Raw genomic sequence first — 20,723 nt, forward strand, 5'->3', positions numbered from 1 at the left:
CATAGGCCATGCCCAACTTGCAGAAAGCCCTGGATTTGATCCCCAGACAGCACCGACCTGCTGTGGTGTCAATGCCTATGATCCTAACACTCAGAAGATGACTGTTACATAGTGAACTTGAGGTCATCCTGGATGCCACGAAACTGTCTCATCTAAACCAAACCAAACCATTGGAGCTGCGGGGACAGCTCAGTGATCAAGGGCGCTTGCTATTCTTCCAGAGGACTAGAAATGAGTTAGTTCATAACCACCTATAACTCCAGCTTGAGGGGACCCAGAACTATCTTGTGGGCTTTAGGGTACCTAACAAGTGAACATCCCCACACATATGTATGCATTTAAAAAATTATCTTGACCTCTGTATTTGATCTGAGTTCTAAAAAGAGGTAGGCATTGCTTAATTAGTTGGTTCTCCCTGGTTTTATCTCTGATTGATGTTTATGTTATTAAGAAGAAAATCTTTTTTCCTCCAAGCCCCTTGCCTGGACAACTGGAAATGTTTTGTCCAGATTGTAAATAACAAGTAGGAGGAGGTTCCTGTGGAATAATTATTCATCTGGTGCTTCATTATTTTCACAGGTCCTTGATATCTGTGTCTATGCCAGTCATTGAGACATTGTAAAAGGTTTTATTTATTAAAATAGCTTTACAAATAAATTTTATGTATTCTTTCTCTCTCCTCTATTTCTGTCTGTCTGTCTGTCTCTCTCTCTCTCTGTCTCTGTCTCTGTCTCTCTCTCTCTCTCTCGGCAGGATCTCACTTTGTACACCTGCCTGGCCTTGCACTCACTCTGTGGACCAGACTTGCCTCAAATGCACAGCCATCTCCCTACCTCTGCCGTCTGAGTGCTGAAATTAAAGGGATACACCAGCACATCTAGAAATGTATAGCTAAGGCTAACTTCACACTCTTGATTTATGTGTAGCCATGTGTTTCTTCGGCAAAAACCTGTGAATGGAATTGTTTTTTTCACAGCACACGACGCCTATCTGCGCTCTATGCACCACCATACAGCTTGTGAACTGGGCAAGGGGCTGGAGATCGAAACACACAAACATACAGAGACAGAGAGAGACCGGAACCAAGAGCCGGAACCAAGAGAGCCTGATCCAGATCTGCTTCTCTTTTTAAAAGAGAAATATACCACGCCCCAGTGGGCTGGTATTTCAGTAGCTATTGGCTGACGGAGCGGAAGTCGCTCCCCGCTGCACTGTGGGCTCGTATTTCAGCGACTATTGGTTGAGGCAGCGGAAGTTACTCCCACAACACCTCCCCCTTTTGTTTAAGTAAGAGAGATCTAAGCCTACTACGAAATTATATACAGTAAGTACAAACCTACACAATTATATACAATAAATACAAATATCCTATTCTAACTAGCTTAAGTCTTGTATAAGAAATAACTTGGCCACGTCATGAAAAGAAAGTAACTACGTTTATATAATCTTCAATCCCATCAAAGATCTGAGAAGGGAAATAATGTTACCTGAGTAATTAGGAAGTGCAATCAAACTTCCAGAACATGTAACAAATCACAGAGACAACTGGCTACCTGGGCAAACACCCAAAATCACGTTTGCAGCGTTGAAGCAACCAACTTTGGCTAAGGCCTAACGTAACTGACATACCATTTTCAAAGGCAAGGAACTTTTCAAAACTATCTTATCCTGTCTTGGCAGGATATGACGGTCCTGTTTTATCCATTTACGGATACTCTGTACTCTGTCAGTAGTTGAGGTATGGGCATTTCTTTACCCAAAGGCCAGTTCTGCCAAGAAGAAAGGCTCCAGGTGGAGTGTCTTTGGTGCTCAACATTCTCTCGGGAATAGATCAGTGTTGCCAGGAGCGACTGTGTCTCCCTACCACAGAACTCTGAGTTAGATTAAAGGCCATTTTCTACAGCTCTTTGAAGAGGTTGAAGATTATCTATCTATACTGAATATAATGTCTCTGTATCTAAAGAACCTGATTAGTCTAATTATAAATGACAAACTTAGATGACTATTGATCTATATTATTCTCAATATCTATCTAACTTAAAGACTGAAATAGTAAACAACTGTGCAATAAATGGGGACAATATGACCTCCAAATATAAACAATGTGCAAGTATACATTGCAATATGGTAAATACATAAACAATATATAAGTATCTTAATCAGAGGTAGAAGTGTACAATGCAATATGGTAAAATATACATATATCAATACAATATATATATGTCAATACATAAAAATGTTTTAAACAGAGGTAGAAGCATGCATGCATAAAATAGTCAACATAATTTAACTTTGTATCAATATATAAGAATCAATACCAATATATTTGTTTAAAAACAATAACTCACAAGTACAAAGCTATTATCCCATAATCCAATTATCCCTCTTTTTTTTTTTAAGGATTCCTGGGCTTATAAAATTCCTCCCCAACCCTCAACCCTATACTAATTATAACCAACCCCTAAATGATGTCCCTAAACCCAAAGACAAACTTTACTGGGAGAGGGGACGTCGTTCTCTAGAATTACTTCCAGCTGTCATGGGGGCGACGTTCTTTCTGGGGGATCCTGTGAAAGCAAAATGATGGTTAAATTTCAAGATCAATGTCTTTTAAAATTGCAAATAGTCTCTGAGTATTTTGTGGAGAATGCTGTACAAGATGTGCATCATTTCAGCTAACCACGTTGGAACCGTCTTGTGCATCTGGTATCCAAAACAGGTCTTGTAGTAGCGCTATCAGTATCATGACGTCATCTCAACCAGGTGGAGTTGTTGTTATGGGGCCCCATCTTCTTCCTGGAAACTTCAAATGTCACTGCAGGAAAAACTTATTGTTCATTGTGGAAAACTTAAACATTAATCATATATATTAATCATATATTAATATCATATATGATTATAATAATATATAATCATATATCAATCATATAGACATATACAGACATACATATATTCAATAAAAGACATGATAGATATATTTAATGAAAGGTATGATAGATATGAAGAAAAGTAAAGATGTTTTCTAAACTCATATTCCTTTCTGTCCCATATCATGGCTCTTGACATGAGACAAAAACTCCAGAAACTCTGGGTTTTTCTTTTAACAACAGGCTTGGAATTAGAGAGGGACTGAGCCAGAGTCCAACTTTAAAACCAGCTCTATAAATTTAGAAATATGATTTAGTACATTTTACTTACAGAACCTATTCAGTTTTCTTGATAGTCCTTATTGGGCCATTATTTTCCATCTGTCAGTATTCAGATATCCAGGGTCCCTTGAACTTTTCAAAAATCAGTGTTTTCCTGTGGAGATAAGAACAGAACCCTGCCCCCATTCTATATGTTTTTCTTACCAATTGTATGAATATCATCATTGTGGATAAGCTGTCATTTCTCCTTTCCAAGAGGTTTCTCCTCTTCAAATCGAACCTTTATTAATTTTGATGGTATCCACAATTTTTCTTCTCCTGTGGAAACAAGAGCAAAACCCCTTCCCCAACGTAGCACATCTCCTGGCCTCCATTGAGAGGTCAGCACGTCTTTGAAATAAACAGGTTGGTTTAGTTCAGAAGTTTTTTCCATTATCCAATGCCTCTCTGCTGCTGTTGTTCCTTTCTCATTAGCATTAAGAAAATTCAAGGTTAATAAAGCATTATGCAATCTATTTCTGGGGGTATCTTTCGTCCCTTTCTGTTTGTTTAGCATATCCTTTATAGTACGATTTGATCTTTCTATAACGGCTTGACCTGTAGGATTGTATGGTATACCTGTAACATGCTTAATATTATAATAAGCAAAAAATCGTTTCATTTTCCTAGATACATAAGCTGGACCATTATGTTTTTATTTGTGCAGGTATACCCATAATGGCCATAACTTCTAATAAATCTGTGATTACTGAGTCAGCTTTTTCTGAGCTTAAAGCAGTTGCCCACTGAAAGCCTGAATAAGTGTCAATGGTGTGATGTACATATTTTAATTTGCCAAATTCTAGAAAGTGAAACACATCCATCTGCCAAATTTCATTCCTTTTAATACCCTTTGGATTAGTCCCTGCAGGCAATGGTGTTTGGTTATAAAAAGAGCAAGTAGGGCATTTCTTTACAATCTCCTTAGCTTGTTGCCAGGTAATAGAAAACTCTTTTTTCAAGCCTTTGCTATTGACATGATGTTTTTTATGAAATTCAGATGCCTCCAGCACACTACCAATCAATAAGTGATCAATATCTGCATTACCTTGTGCTAGAAGACCTGGCAGACCCGTATGGGATCGGATATGCATTATATACATAGGGCAGAGCCTGTTTCTGATCATGTCTTGTACCTAGATAACCAATGAGGTCAGTTCTGTATCATCAGGTATAAATTCAGCAGTTTCAATATGCAAAATAACTCTTTCTGCATATTGTGAGTCAGTAATTATATTAAGAGGTTCTTTAAAATCCCTAAGCACCATAAGGATGGCATATAATTCTGCCTTCTGGACAGAATCATAAGGACCTTGTTCCACTTTACTCAATTCTTCTGATTTGTTTTTTTTTCCCCTTTTTCTATTTATTTATTTATTTATTTATTTTTCTTAATTTTATTAAATTATAAAAAGTTTCCATTTACGCCCCTCCTCCCAACGCCCTCCCACTCCCCCCCCTCCCTCTCCTCCTCCCTCTTTGTCCCCTAGGGAAGTCAGGGTCTCCTGCCCTGTGGGAAGTCCAAGTTCCTCCCCCCTCACTCCAGGTCCAGGAAAGTGAGCATCCAAACAGACTGGATCCCAAAAATCCAGTATATGCAGAGGAAACCAGTCCCAGTGTCATTGTCAATGGCTTCTCGGAAAGACTGCAGGCCAGCCACATTCAGAAAATCCGGCCATATTCAGAGAATCTGGTTGGATCACATGCTCGTTCAGTCACGGTCCATCTGGCCTTGGTAAACTCTCATTAGATCCGACCCCTTGTATCAGTGGGTGATAGTATCCCTCGCAGTCCTTCGTCATTTTCTTCCTCCTTTTGCTCCTCGTTTGGATCTTGGGGGGCTCAGTTCGGTGCTCCAACGCGGGCCTCCATCTGTATCGTCATCCAACGCCAGATGAGGGATCTATGGTGATAAGCAAAATATTCATCAGTATGGTCACGGGCCAAGGCCGGTTCAGGCACCCCCTCCTCTGTCCAGAGAACAATCTGGGGATCTCTCCTTGGACCTGGGATCCCATATATAATCAAGTTTCCTGTAAACTCTAATATGACTCCCTTAGTTGAAATATATTCTTCCCTGATCCCACATTCATCCTTCCTCCCTTCCCCCCATCCCGGTCAACCGAGCTTTCTCCATTCCTCCCCTACTCCCTTCTCTCTAACCCTCTCCCCTTCCATCAACCCTCCCACCCCACCCCCCCATGCACCCAAGGTTACCTGGGACTCTTGACTATTTCCTACCTCCTGGCGGATAGGTAAATAATCTTCATCAGGTTCGTCTTCTTATTTAGCTTCTCTAGGATCACGAATAATAGGCTCAAAGACCTTTAATTATGGTTAGAATCCACTTATGAGTGAATACATACCGTGTTCCTCTTTTTGGGTCTGGCTTACCTCACTCAGTAAAGCGTTTTCTATGTCCATCCATTTGCATGCAAAATTCAAGATGTCATTATTTTTTACCGCTGAGTAAAACTCTAATGTGTATATGTTCCACACCTTTTTTAACCATTCTTCTATTGAGGGGCACCTAGGCTGTTTCCAGGTTCTGGCTATTACAAATAGTGCTGCTATGAACATAGTTGAACAAACGCTTTTGTAGTATGTTTGGGCATCTCTAGGGTATATTCCCAAGAGAGGAATTGCTGGGTCCTGAGGGAGGTTGACTCCCAGTTTCCTGAGAAACCCCCACACTGATTTCCAAAGTGGCTGCACAAGTTTGCATTCCCACCAACAATGGATGAGTGTTCCCCTCATTCCACATCCCCTCCAGCATAGGTTATCATTGGTGTTTTTAACTTTAGCTATTCTGACAGGTGTAAGATGGTATCTCAAAGTGGTTTTGATTTGCATTTCCCTGATCGCTAAGGAGGTTGAGCATGACCTTAAGTGTCTTCTGGCCATTCGAAGTTCATCTGTTGTGAATTCTCTGTTCAGATCAGTACCCCATTTTTTAATTGGGTTAATTAGAGTTTTAGTGTCTAGTTTCTTGAGTTCTTTGTATATTCTGGAGATCAGACCTTTGTCTGATGAGGGGTTGGTGAAGATCTTCTCCCAGTCAGAAGGCAGCCTTTTTGTCTTACTGACAGTGTCCTTTGCTTTACAGAAGCTTCTCAGTTTCAGCAGGTCCCATTTATTCATTGTTTCTCTTATTGTCTGTGCTGCTGGGGTCCTACTTAGGAAGTGGCCTCCTGTGCCTATATCTTGTAGACTACTTCCCACTTTCTCTTCTATCAGGTTCAAAGTGGACAGATTGATGTTGATGTCTTTAATCCATTTGGACTTGAGTTTTGTGCAAGGTGATAGATATGGATCTATTTTCATTCTTCTACAGGTTGACATCCAGTTATGCCAGCACCATTTGTTAAAGACGCTTTCCTTCTTCCATTGTATACCTTTAGCTCCCTTGTCAAAAATTAGGTGTTCGTAGGTTTGAGGGTTAGTATCTGGGTCTTCTATTCGATTCCATAGGTCGACTTCTCTGTTCTTATGCCAATACCAAGCTGTTTTCAATACTGTAGCTCTGTAATAGAGTTTGAAGTCAGGGATAGTAATGCCTCCAGAAGTTCCTTTATTGTATAAGATTGTTTTGGCTATTCTGGGTTTTTTGTTTTTCCATATAAACTTAATTATTGTTCTCTCAAGTTCTGTGAAGAAGTTTGATGGGATTTTGATGGGGATTGCATTGAATCTGTAGATTGCTTTTGGTAGAATTGCCATTTTTACTATGTTGATTCTCCCAATCCAAGAGCAGGGGAGGTCTTTCCATTTTCTGGTATCCTCCTCAATTTCTCTTTTCAAAGGCTTAAAGTTCTTGTCAAATAGGTCTTTCACATCCTTGGTTAGAGTAACCCCAAGATATTTTATGGTGTTTGTGGCTATCGTGAAAGGTGATGTTTCTCTGATTTCCCTCTCTGCTTCTTTATCCTTTGTGTATATGAGGGCCACTGATTTTTTGGAGTTGATCTTGTATCCTGCCACGTTACTAAAGGTGTTTATCAGCTGTAGGAGTTCTTTGGTAGAGTTTTTGGGGTCGCTTATGTACACTATCATATCGTCTGCAAATAACGAAAGTTTCACTTCATCCTTTCCAATTCGAATCCCCTTGATCCCCTTATGTTGTCTTATTGCTATTGCTAGAACTTCAAGCACTATATTGAAGAGGTATGGAGAGAGTGGACAGCCTTGTCGTGTTCCTGATTTTAGTGGAAAGGCTTTGAGTTTCTCTCCATTCAATTTGATGTTAGCTGTCGGCTTGCTGTATATTGCTTTTATTATATTTAGGTATGATCCTTGTATCCCCAGTCTCTCCAACACCTTTATCATAAAAGGGTGTTGAATTTTGTCAAACGCTTTTTCAGCATCCAATGAAATGATCATATGATTTTTTTCTTTCCGTTTATTTATATGATGGATTACATTGATAGATTTGCGTATGTTGAACCATCCCTGCATCTCTGGGATGAAGCCTACTTGATCATAATGGATGATTTTTCTAATGTGTTCTTGGATTCGGTTTGCCAGTATTTTATTGAGACGAAAACAGGATCCAACATTCTGCTGCTTACAAGAAACACACCTTAACCACAAAGACAGACACCTACTCAGAGTAAAGGGTTGGAAAAAGGTTTTCCAAGCAAATGGACCTAAGAAACAAGCAGGTGTGGCCATTCTAATATCTAACAAAATCGACTTCAAACTAAAATCAATCAGAAAAGATGGAAATGGACATTTCATACTCTTAACAGGAACAATTCATCAGGAAGAAGTCTCAATCCTGAATATCTATGCCCCTAATATAAAGGCACCCACATATGTAAAAGAAACTCTTCTAGAACTCAAGGCAGTCATCAAACCACACACACTAATAGTAGGAGACTTCAACACTCCTCTCTCACCAATGGACAGGTCAATCAGACAGAAACCAAACAGAAATAAGAGATTTATTGGAGGTATTGAATCAAATGGACTTAACAGACATCTATAGAACACTCCACCCAAATAGGAAAGAGTATACCTTCTTCTCTGCAGCTCATGGAACCTTCTCGAAAATTGACCACATACTTGGTAACAAAGCAAACTTCCACAGATACAAAAAAATATTAGTGACCACCTGTGTCTTGTCAGATCACCATGGATTAAAATTAGAATTCAACAACAATGCTACCCCCAGGAAGCCAACAAACTCATGGAAGTTGAACAGTCAACTACTAAATCACCCCTGGGTCAAGGAAGAAATAAAGAAAGAAATTAAAGTCTTCCTTGAATATAATGAAAACAAAGACACAACGTATTCAAACCTATGGGACACAATGAAAGCAGTGCTAAGAGGAAAGTTCATAGCACTAAGTGCCCACCTAAAGAAAACAGAGAAAGCACACATTGGAGACTTAACAACACACTTGAAAGCTCTAGAAAAAAAAGAAGCTGATTTACCCAGGAGGAGTAGAAGACTGGAAATAATCAAACTGAGGGCTGAAATCAACAAAATAGAAACACAGAAAACAATTCAAAGAATCAATGAAGCAAAAAGCTGGTTCTTGGAGAAAATTAACAAGATTGGCAAACCCCTATCCAAACTAATCAAACGGCAGAGAGAGAACTTGCAAATTAATAGGATCAGAAATGAAAAGGGGGACATAACCACAGACACGGAGGAAATACAGAGAATCATTAGATCTTACTACGAAAGTTTATATGCCACAAAGTTGGAAAATGTAAAAGAAATGGACATTTTTTTAGATAAGTACCATATACCAAAGTTGAACCAAGACCAGGTGAACAATCTAAATAGACCTGTTAGTCGTGAAGAACTAGAAGCTGTTATCAAAAATCTCCCTACCAAAAAAAGCCCAGGACCAGATGGTTTCAATTCTTCTGATTTGTAACCTGCTTTCCCTGATTTATTAGCATCGGTATAAAATGTATGGGCTCCGGTTATTGGAGCATCACGGACAATTCGAGGGAGGATCCAAGAAGTTCCCTTTATAAAGTTAAGTCTCTTGCTTTTTGGGTAATTGTTATTGATTTCTCCCAAAAAATTAGCACAAGCTCTTTGCCATGGTTCATTGTCTTCCCACAACTTTTTTTTATCTCATCAGCAGTGAAAGGCACTATAATTTCTGCTGGGTCTATAGCTGCTAATTGACGAAGTCTCAATTTTCCTTTTATAATCAATTCAGAGACTTTTTCCACATAAGTTTTTAATTTTTTACTTGGTTTGTATGGTAAAAAGATCCATTCTAAAATAGTATCTTCCCTCTGCATTAAAATTCCTGTAGGAGAAATTCTGGAAGGTAATATAACTAGAATGCAACTAAGATTTGGATCCACCCTATCTACATGTGCCTCCTGTAATTTTTCCTCAACCATCATCAGTTCCTTTTCTGCTTCAGCTGTTAACTCTCTGGGACTATTCAGATCTTTGTCACCATCTAAGGTTTTGTTTAAATGAATTATTAGATCAGGTGTTATCCCAACAGCTGGTCGTAGACTGGAAATGTCTCCCAATAATCTTTGAAAGTCATTAAGAGTTCGTAACCGGTCTCTCCTGATTTGTGCCTTTTTAGTCTTAATTCTTTGTAAGCTTATTTTATAACCTAAATAATTAACAGAATCTCCTCTCTGAATTTTTTCAGGAGCAATTTGCAATCCCCATTTAAGTAATACTAGTTTTACTTCTTCAAACAGCCTTTCTAAGGTATCTTTGTTTTGATCAGATATCAGATTATCATCCATATAGTGGTATATTATGGACTTAGGAAATTGTTTGTGTATAATTTTCAATGGTTGGCTTACAAAATATTGGCACAGGGTGGGAGAGTTCAACATTCCCTGTGGGAGGACAGTCCACTGGTACCTCCTTGCAGGCTGAGAGTTATTATAGGTAGGCACTGTGAAGGCAAACTTTTCTCTATCTTTTTCTTGTAGTGGTATAGTAAAGAAACAATCTTTCAGATCAATAACTATAAGAGGCCATCCCTTTGGTTACAGGGAGGGCAGAGGAATTCCAGATTGCAGAGGGCCCATAGATTGAATAACCTTGTTGATAGCTCTAAGATCTGTCACCATTCTCCATCTACCAGATTTTTTCTTAACAACAAACACAGGAGAGTTCCAAGGGCTGGTAGATTCTTCTATATGTCCAGCATCTAATTGTTCTTGTACCAGCTGTTCTAAAGCCTGTAACTTTTCCTCAGCTAAAGGCCACTGTTTAGTCCATATTGGTTTCTCAGTCAACCATTTTAGAGGCATGGCTGTTGGTACCTCTGAAGGGCCATCAATTAATTGTGTTGTGTTGTGTTCTTGTATAGCTCTAATGGCTGGTTTCCGCCATCTCTAATATCTTGTAATATTGTCCTCAGAAATATAGGCTCTGGAAGCAGCAGGAATGTTAATTTGGGTGTTCCATTGCTGCAATAGGTCACGGTCCCATAAATTCACTGCAATATTAGCTACATATGGCCTTAGTTTTCCTATTTGTCCGTCTGGACCTATACAATTGACCCATCTCGTGCTTTGTCTTACTCGAGATAGGGTTCCAATTCCTAAGAACTGAATATCTACCTCCTGAAGAGGCCAATGCGGATGCCAAGACTCTGGTGTAATGATACTTACATCCGCACCTGTGTCCAGTAAGCCAGTAATAAGTTTGCCATTTACACACACTCTTAGCTGTGGTCTTTGTTCATTTATAGAAGTCTGCCAGAATATTCATTTACTTTGTCCTCTTAGATTTCTTGATTCATTCACCACATTTAACTCATCCTTCAGGCCGTTATTGCTTTTAACAGCAGGCATGGGGCATTCTAATTTCCCTGAAGAGGCATGTTCTCTGCAGTGATCAGAAATGACTGGACCACATTTGCCATGGGGGCCTTCGAGAGGCCCACTATTGAGTTTCCCGATGGCAACGGGTTGCCCTGTTTATCTCTTGTTGACCTACACTCATTCGTCCAATGCCTGCCCTTTCCATATCTCCTACATAAACCTGAAGGCTGAGTCCTCCTATTCCTGTTATTCCTAGAAGAGGCATTATTCCTGGAATTCCATTGTCTGCAGTCCCTTTTCATGTGTCCCATTTTGCCACAATGAAAGCATTTTGTAATCTGATGTCTCCTTTTACCTTTGGAAATTGCTTCTTGTACCCATGTTTCATTGCCATAATCAAATGTATCAACATTCATTGTATGTAAAACCCATTCGTCCAAAGGTGCTGATCTGAGCTTTAAAGGCCCCAGGATCCTTTTGCATTCTACATTGGCATTCTCATATGCCAAAGACTCAATTACTATATTTCTTGCTTCTGGATCAGGTATCCCTATTTGTACAGCCTTAGTTAGTCTTTGTAAAAAGTCACTAAAGGGTTCTCTCTGACCCTGTTTGACCCTGACATACGATTCTACTCTCTGACCTGAGTCTTGAACCCTGTCCCAGGCCCTTAGAGCTGCTGTAGCACATATGGATAAAATGTTTTCATCATAAAGAGCTTGTTCCTGAGGATCAGAGTAAGGTCCTTCCCCTAGAATTTGATCTAGAGAAACCTCAATTCCTTTCGCTGATTCTTGTTGTTGTAAAAGTCTGGCCTCTTGTTTGAATAGGCATTTGAAATGCCATAAAGGTCCGTTCTCAAGGACAGCTGATGTGAGCTGGTTCCAATCTTGAGGGGTGGCCCTGTTGCTCAGAGCCCAGGATTTTAACATCTCCCTAACAAAGGATGAATGTAGTCCATAATTCACAATTGCTTGTTTAAACTCTTTCAGATCATTCATACGTATAGGCTCCCATGCATGTTCTTTAATGACCTTAGGGGTTTTGGAGCCAGTTATCTTTTCTGATGTTATTACTGGAAAGGCAGGTATAACTCTGTGGAGACTGAGAGTTTTTTGAGGTGAAGGTTGCCTTTCTACCTTTTGCTCCTGTTCATCAGAGTCTATGATTTCCTCAATCTTATTAAATCTGCTCACCATTGCCTTCTGTAAGTCCTGAATCTCCTGTCCAGTATTATGCTCCAAAGCCTTCATTAACGATTCTAAGGCATGGAGCTTGTCCGTCAGAGACACTATTTCCTCCTTGGAGAAATGCCCCCAGAATGCCCCCTTTATTGTGTCCAGGGGCAGCTTATATAGGGATCCTTAACTGACAGCCACGCCCCAGCCAACCGCACCGGAAACCACTCCCCTGCCATCAGGAACTCCTGAGGGTCTCATGATCAGAGCTGATGCAGGCTGTCTCAGAGCAGAGGAACACAAGCTGTTTACAAGAAATTCAGGATCGGGGGTGGGGGGTTCACTGCTCCCAACAGTTTTTGTTGATTCTGGACAAAATTTTTATGAGCCATCCACTACCTTTCCCTCTGTCATGACAACCACCAAGATTCAAATGATGTTTCTCCATCTTAGATCCTAGTGTACAGATCTTGCAAGGAATCTTGAACAACATATGAGACAAAAATACACTTTGGAAGATTAATAGTAAAATTAGACCAAATTTATCCAGACATTGGAACTGAATTCATAAAAAAATGATTGCTGGTTTGTTAATTACTTTTTCTCATTGCTGCAACAAACTATAGAACAAGAACAACCCAGAAGAAAGGGTTTGTTTTGGCTCACAGTGGGAGGGAGCAGCCAGTCCTGGCAGGGAGGGAGGTTGATGAGCAGCTCCAGGACAGCAGGGTGTGAGGCTACCTGTCCGTGGCCCGCAGGTCCGGACACTAGGACCCAGGAGTGCAGTGCTCGTGGCTTTTCCTTTTCCCCTTTTATTCAGCCTGGGGCCACAGCCTGTGGTGTGGTGCCCCCTCCATTTAGTTCAATCTCTCCGCAAAAGCCCTTGAAGACATGCCCAAAAGTATGTCTCTCAGACGACTCTAAATCCACTCACGTTGACGATGAAGGTTAAACATCACAGTCAGCTTTGGGGAAACAAGAGGGGCCAGGCTTTAGCCTTGCTGGGAAGGGGATAACAAGAACCTCAAGGTACTTCTGCTATACCAGAGTTCAACCAAAACCTGTTCACAGTGGGCCATTCCAGAATAAAACCTCAGAAGGGTCCGAGAAATCTGCTGCTTGCTAGTCTTGCTGTGTTCTGTAGAGGCTCGATGCTGCAGCTGGTTCTGATGCTAAGGGAAGAGATGCTGGAACAACCAGGCACACCTGCAGAAACCTGGGAAGGCGCCTTCAAGACAGAGATGCAATGCTTTCCGTTCACGGTGCTCTGCTGCCCTCTACTGGAATATTTTCAGAGTCAGCAGGCAAAGAGCACAGCCAATAGGCTCAAGACCATTTTTGTAACTGGGATGCAGTAAAATCATTTACACACAATGGGAGCAATACCTGAACCAGCAAACTGAAAATGGGAGGGATATCACATTTACAAATGTGATGGTATTAATACAATGTGATGCTTATCAAGTACTTTTTTTTTTTTTTGCTTTGTAATCAGTATATTAAAGAGACACATTTCAGAGATGGTTTGAATTCTGACAACCACACTTAAGGACGTGAACCTGTGGAGACTTTAAAAACACAATTAAGACTATTCATCACAGACGGCTGTTGAGCCATGGGTTAAATTGTGATTTCTTTGGGGCATAAATCAGATGGCTTAAAATAAACTTACACCATGCATGAGGAGCACCTTACACAGCGTATGACTTCTCCGTGTGCCGGTCTTTTACAGTGGGAGATACTAAACAAGGGTTGTTCTTGCTGAAATGCATTAGAACACCCATCTCTCTCTGGACATGGGGCAGGGATTGAGTATGGTTAAAACACCACTAAACTCTGAAATCATTCTTAATGAGTTCTGGGGCTAAAGAGAGTTCAGAGGTAAGAGCACTGACTGCTCTTCCAGAGGTCCTGAGTTCAGTTCCCAGCAATGATCTATAATGAGATCTGGTGCCCTCTTCTGGCTTGCAGGTATACATACATGCAGGCAGAACAATGTCTATATAATAAACAAATCTTTAAAAATGTTAATGAGTTCTATACAGTGATATTTTTAGCACTCTTTCTGATGTTAGTTTTTCTGTAATAAACAGACACTGGGGATGGGACAATATAACTACCTAATTGTCAGAGATTGGTCTCACCTTTGCTGTTGGAAGCACCTTGAGTAAAACCACTGTTTCCAGTTTATGTGATAAAACACTTTAACAAAAGTAGAAATGTATGTACAGTATGTTCTAACAAAATTAATCTCAAATTTGTATCAATATATAAAATTTGTATGCAATATACAAAAATCCAATCCATTGTAAAGCATTTTAAACTAGTAGTTGCTTTTTTAAAATGCATTTTCAATAATCTACCTTTTTATCTTATCATATCTATAGCCTCCCTTTTTTCTTTTCAAAACAAGAACCTTGAATCTAATTTCTTTTGCTTAGTTTTTTTCCTTACCATTACCAATAACAACTTGTAACCAATTCCCCTAAACAATGACAAATATCCAAATGAATTAACAAAAACCACCCACCTCACTTCCTGGGAATATGGGTATCATATTCTTAAATTTACTTCCTTCTGTCTGGGAGCAATGATATCTTTAGGGGATTCTGAAAAGAAAAATTTGGGTTAACTGTCAAGTCCTGGGAGAGGCAGCTGTATCTTTTGTTGTCCAGTCTCTGTGTAATGGAAAGTGCAGGACTTGTTTCAAGTCTGTGAGGCTGGATCATCTCAGCTAGCCACCAGAAATTGTTCTGAGCAGTTTGTGCTTCAAAGCTGATGTTTTTCAGCTTAGTGGTGTCACCCCAGTCCCGGAGGAATGTCATTGTGGGACCCTAGTCTCCTTTTAGAGACTTCCAAGTTCACTGTTATATGTGCTAATGGTGCACTGCTTAAAACTCGTAGAGTCTCAAACCTGAAATCATGTACAGGAAGAAGCCTTTTCTAGAATTAGTTAGTCCTCTATGTGACCATTACTATCATGACAAAAATTTAAAATATACTTATATTAATCATATAAATCTTATACCTTACAAAAAAACTGTTAAAGAGTCAACATAAAGCCAAGGGAGATGGGGGTTCTTACATCTTGCTCTCCAGACAACAGAAGTTATTGGAGATACCGGGTATCTGAACACAAGAATGTCAAAACCCAGCCTCACAGTGGCATACTTCCTCCAACAAGGACACACCGAAATAAGTGCCACTCCCTTTGGGGCCATTTTCTTTCAAACCACCACAGTCATCTACCATGATCAAATAGACTTCATCACAGAGATTCAGGGATGGCTCAACATACTAGGGGGAGACAAATGATCTCACTAGGAAGGGAAATAAAATAGATAGTTATGAATGGATCGGTGGCTGGAACAGAGGTATCTGGTGGGGAGAGGTAGGGAATACAAGGAGAGACAATTAAAATTAAGGTCTATTTTGAAGGGTAGCATAAAAACCTAATACACACACACACACACACACACACACACACACATATATATATATGAAAAGCATACATAAATATATGAAAGTAATCCAGATGAAATCACCAGATTAAGGAAGGAGACTGAGCCTCAGCTTGACATCTCTCGTCACCAAATGAAACTTCCAGTACAGGGATCATGTTACATATAATTGAGTTGTGGGCCAATAGGGTCCTATGGGAATCTCCAAACAACCCAGGCTGTTGCCGTATAGGTTGCTTTCCATACACTGGCTGCAGGGCCCCATTGCTGAAGACGGCACATACACAACTCACTTTATGGAAGATGTCACATATGATCAATCTATGGACCCCATCTTTACGGAAGATGTCACATATGATCACTCTATGGACCCCATCTTTATGGAAGATGTCACATATGATCAATCTATGGACCCCATCTTTACGGAAGATGTCACATATGATCACTCTATGGACCCCATCTTTATGGAAGATGTCACATATGATCAATCTATGGACCCCATCTTTATGGAAGATGTCACATATGATCAATCTCTGGACCCCATCTTTATGGAAGATGTCACATGTGCTTTACAAAAAGCTTTGATGTAGTAGCTTTATTGTGCACAGGTGATTGAGTCAATGGTCACAGGAAAAATTTTCACCAGATTGTGCTGTGTTTAAATATGCCTAAAATAAACTACTTGGGGCCAGAGTCCGATTTTCAATAAAAGGAGAAAACAGAGACTACACCTAGAACTCTGCTCTGAGGCGTCCCAGCAGGGAGCCCTGTGTGCTGTGGTGTGGCAGCTAGAGGTTGTGGAGGTGCCGAGGACAAGCTCTTGGACATCCCAGCACAATGCACTCCTGGCCCAGACTTTCATGACAGCTGACCGGATTCCACAGCCTCAGGTTCATATTTCTCAGCACAAAGCACTGGCAACACTTGTTGCTAACTTGACATACACATAGCCTTTTAGCGCACAACAGAGTAATCACCAGGCAGAACCTGAGAGGTACTAGGAGAAAAGTAGCTTTTACCATCATCTTTGTTATTTTTCTTTTAAAAGATTTATTGGGTGCATATGAGTGTTTTGTCTGCATGTATGTCTGTGCACCACGTATGTGCCTGGTGTCCGAGGATGTCAGAAGAGGACATCAGATCCCCTGGAACTGGAGCTACAGATGGTTGTGAGCTGCTGTGTGGGTGTTGGGAATACAACTCCAGTTGTCTGAAAAAACGGCCAGGGCTCTCAACTGCTAAGCCATCTTTCCAGCCCCTTGTTTAGCTTTTGAAACACTACTCAGTTGAGAACTAAGAAACATAATGGTGTGTGTATGTGTGTGTCTAACACATTCCTGTCCAAACAATTAAAACGAGAAGGATTTTTAAAAAAGAAGTCACAAAAAGAAATCTAAACAAGTAGTGAACATATATTATTCTTACGAGTGTGATCAGCCCCTCTCTTATTTACCACCATTCACAAAATACCAGTGGTGTAAGTCATTGGCCCCCACTTGGAGGTCTGACACTGAGGACAAAGGTAGCCAGTCCAGAAGTAGTTACTTTTCGCTGTCTGCTGGCTGGTTTTCTTCCTTCATAGTATGCTGGATTCTTTCTTCTTGTTATTTTTAGTTATTCTTTTTTTTTTTTTAATGTGTGAATCTTTGCCCGCCTAAGCACTATCTGTTACAGTACCTGCAGAGGCCAAAAGAGGGTGCTAGATGCCCTGGAACTGGAGCTAAGGATCGTTGTATTCCACCTTATGGATGCCACAAAGTGGACCTAAGTCTTCTGCAAGAGCAACAGTACTCTTTACTGCTGAGCCATCTCTCCAAGCCATGGATACAATTCTTACCAGTTCACGTGCATGGCTATTGACCAAGGCTCACTTACATAGTTAGCTGATTTCCTATAAATGACTTGAGGCTATTTAGAGAACATTTTAGGGTTTGTTGTGATTTGAATGCAAAACAACATTAACTATAGGCTCCCGTGTGTGAAGGATGGGTTGTCAGGGTTGGTTGTGTTTTGAAGAATCTTTAGGAAGTAGATGCTTCTCAGAAGTGGATCATCAGGGGCAGAGCTTAAGGCTTTATTGCGAGGCTCCACTAACAAACTGTGGCTAGCTGCCTAACACGCTTGGAGCCATGCCTTCCTCAGCCTTGATGGACCGCATCCCCTAAAACTGAAAGTCAAATAAACTCTTCCTTCCTTAACTTGTTTCTCTTCAGGTATTTTTTCTCAGCACCAAGAAATGTCACCAACTCAGCATACCCAGAGGTAAACATCTTACTATGTAGTAAGTCTAAGAAAAGACACCAAGAGAATAAGGGGATTCTTGGGTGACCCTGTGTATCACACAGAAGGGACATATAGTCATCATTCTGTAATTATTTGTGTGTTTCTAAGTTTGAAGGGTTTGTTGTTGTTTTCTTGATCCTATTAAGTTTGTTTGGATTTAAATTCTAACAGCTTGGGGGCTAGAGAGATGGCTCAGCGGTTGAGAGCTTGCTGATCTTCCAGAGGACTTAAACTCAGTACCGAGTGCCCACGTCAAGCAGCTCACAACCACCTGTACCGCCAGTTCCAGAGGAATCTGACATCCTCTACTGGTATCCATGAGCAGTGCATGTGTGTGTGTGTGTGTGTGTGTGTGTGTGTGTGTGTGTGTTTATTTTTATTTTATTGGGGGATGTTCAAGACAAGGTCTCACTAGGTAGTTATGGCTATCCTGGAACTCACTATATAGATTAGGCTGGCCTTGAACTCACAGAAATCCATCTGTCTCAGCTTCTGCCTCACGAGTCCTGGGATTAAAGGTCTGTGCCACTACTCCCAGATTAATAATTTTAAAAAGAAGCCGGGTGGTGGTAGTGTACACCTTGAATCCCAGCACTTGGGAGAAGAGACAGGATGATCTCTGTGAGTTTGAGGTCAACCTGGTCTACAAAGAGAGTTCCCGGACAGCCTGGGCTACACAGAGAAACCGTATCTCAAAAATGAACAAACAAATTAACAATCATAATGTAATAATAGTAATAATTTTTAAAAGAAAAAATTCTGATATCTCAGCTGCAAAAGCATTTTCAGTAATATCAGAGAATTGAAATATAAATTTGATATTAAATCCTGTTATTAAATTATTGAGTAATTACATGAATAATTTTGTGTTGCTTGATCATAGTGTTTTGTTATGTAAGCTAAGTCCTTATTAGAAAAGTATATGCACATATTTGCAGATGATGTGAAATATGTTTAGCAATCTTTTTTTTGATATCCAGCTTTTCTTAGTGTATCAGAATGGAGAAACAAATAATGAAATCTAATGGCAAATGGTTCATAATATTTATTTTTGTGTAGGTTTAAGTTTTTCTACAATAATTTAAAAATATTTTTATTTAATCCATGATAATTTTAAAACATTATGGTATTAACATTCTGGGACAATTGCATCATCACTATGTAAGTTTTAGACTAACTTGTCTTTATATATTATGCAATTCATTTGGACTGACTTTTGAGCTAAAGGGGCGTTTCATATAAAAGTCATCATATTTGAAATACAAGGTATTTAAAAGGACAAAACAAGTCATAAAGAGATGGTCTCAGCCTCACGTCTTTCCGTTCCAAACCCAGCAGTTGTTGCCGCTTGAATGCAAATGTCCTTTTTCCTGTAAAGGGGGCACTTAAACCTGTTATTTTAAAGTCTGTTGTCAGTTCTTAGCATGAAAGCCTCCAGTTCATAGTAGCTGAAAAGTTGTTAGTCGAAACCTCTGCGAAAAAATGGAAATACAGATTTAAAACTCAAGTCAGTTCCAAGGTGTTTTTAGCTTTTCTTTCAGAGACAGTTGTTGACTCTTTCTGGACCTAACAGCAGGTCCTTCCAGAACCTCGGTCTCTTTCCCACTGGAAGCTCACAGTTTTGACCTTGGTTGTTTGGAGGCCCCTTCTAAAGACCTTAACATTTTTTAAATGAGTTCTGTTTTTCTTTGTATTTCATTGTTGGACAGGGTTTTGTGTGTCCCAGGTTGGCTTCAAATTCCTTGAACTTCTGGTTTTTTGCCTCTTCTCACACACTGGGAATGAACCAGCCCGCCCACTTTGTATAGCGCAGGGGACTAAATTTAAGGCTTTGTTTACACTATGAACGCGCTCTGTCAATTAAACTACATCTTCAGCCCAACTTTAAGATTCTTAAAAACGTATTTTTAACTCAATAAGCTTGAACTAAAGTGTAGGAAACAAAATAAATATTGTTTCCTTGCCAATCACAGGGTTCATGGCTGAGTCTACTGAGATAAAAGACATACTAGGAAGAGAAAAACATAAAAATGTAAAACCCATGTCTTATGGGCTTTTTAAATGGGGAACCTTCATAAATGAAGACTGAGACACCAGATATGGTGACACCAGCCTCTAATCCCAGTACTTGGGTCCAACAATTAGAGGCCAACCTGGGCTACATCTTGAGTTCAAGGCCACATTGATCCTGTCGAATGAACAACAAACAGATAAGCAAACAGAAGTCAGAGGAAACCTATGAGGTTTTGTTACTCTGCTTTCTTCTTCTATTGAGAGCTGGTCAGGGTTAGGGTAAGGAGGCTTGCCTGAAATAGACTATGTAACCCAGGTTGGCCTTGAACTTGAAATCCTCTTGCCTCTGCCTCCCAAGTGCTAGGATAACTGCCATCACATAGGCAGATACGTCTTTTCTTTTTCTTTTCTTTTTTGTTTTGTTTTGTTTTGTCAAGACAGGTTTTCTCTGTCTAGCAGCTCTGACTGTCCTGGAACTCACTTTGTAGGCCAACTGGCCTTACTGAGATACGCCTGCCTCTGCCTCCCAAGTGCTGGGATTAAAGGTGTGTGCCACCGCGCCTGGCTGCACGTGTTGTTTCTCAGCCGTCATGTGGAGTACAACTGGAGGAGAAGAGGTATGATATACTGGTGATTACTGGGGAGGGGTATGTTACAGCCTGTTCAGTCCTCGTATGACTCTGTGATATTCTTCTCTAGTATAGGACAGGGCAACAGATACATGAGATCTTTCAGAGAGGGGGGTATGTTTATTGAGAGACCACCACGTGCACAGAAGACTACCATGTCTCAACTCTCATGAGGCTACGTTAAAAGGGAGGAGAATAAAA

The sequence above is a fragment of the Myodes glareolus genome, chromosome 18, assembly GCF_982192425.1.
Source record: "Myodes glareolus chromosome 18, mMyoGla1.1, whole genome shotgun sequence".
NCBI classification, from domain to species: Eukaryota; Metazoa; Chordata; class Mammalia; order Rodentia; family Cricetidae; genus Myodes; species Myodes glareolus.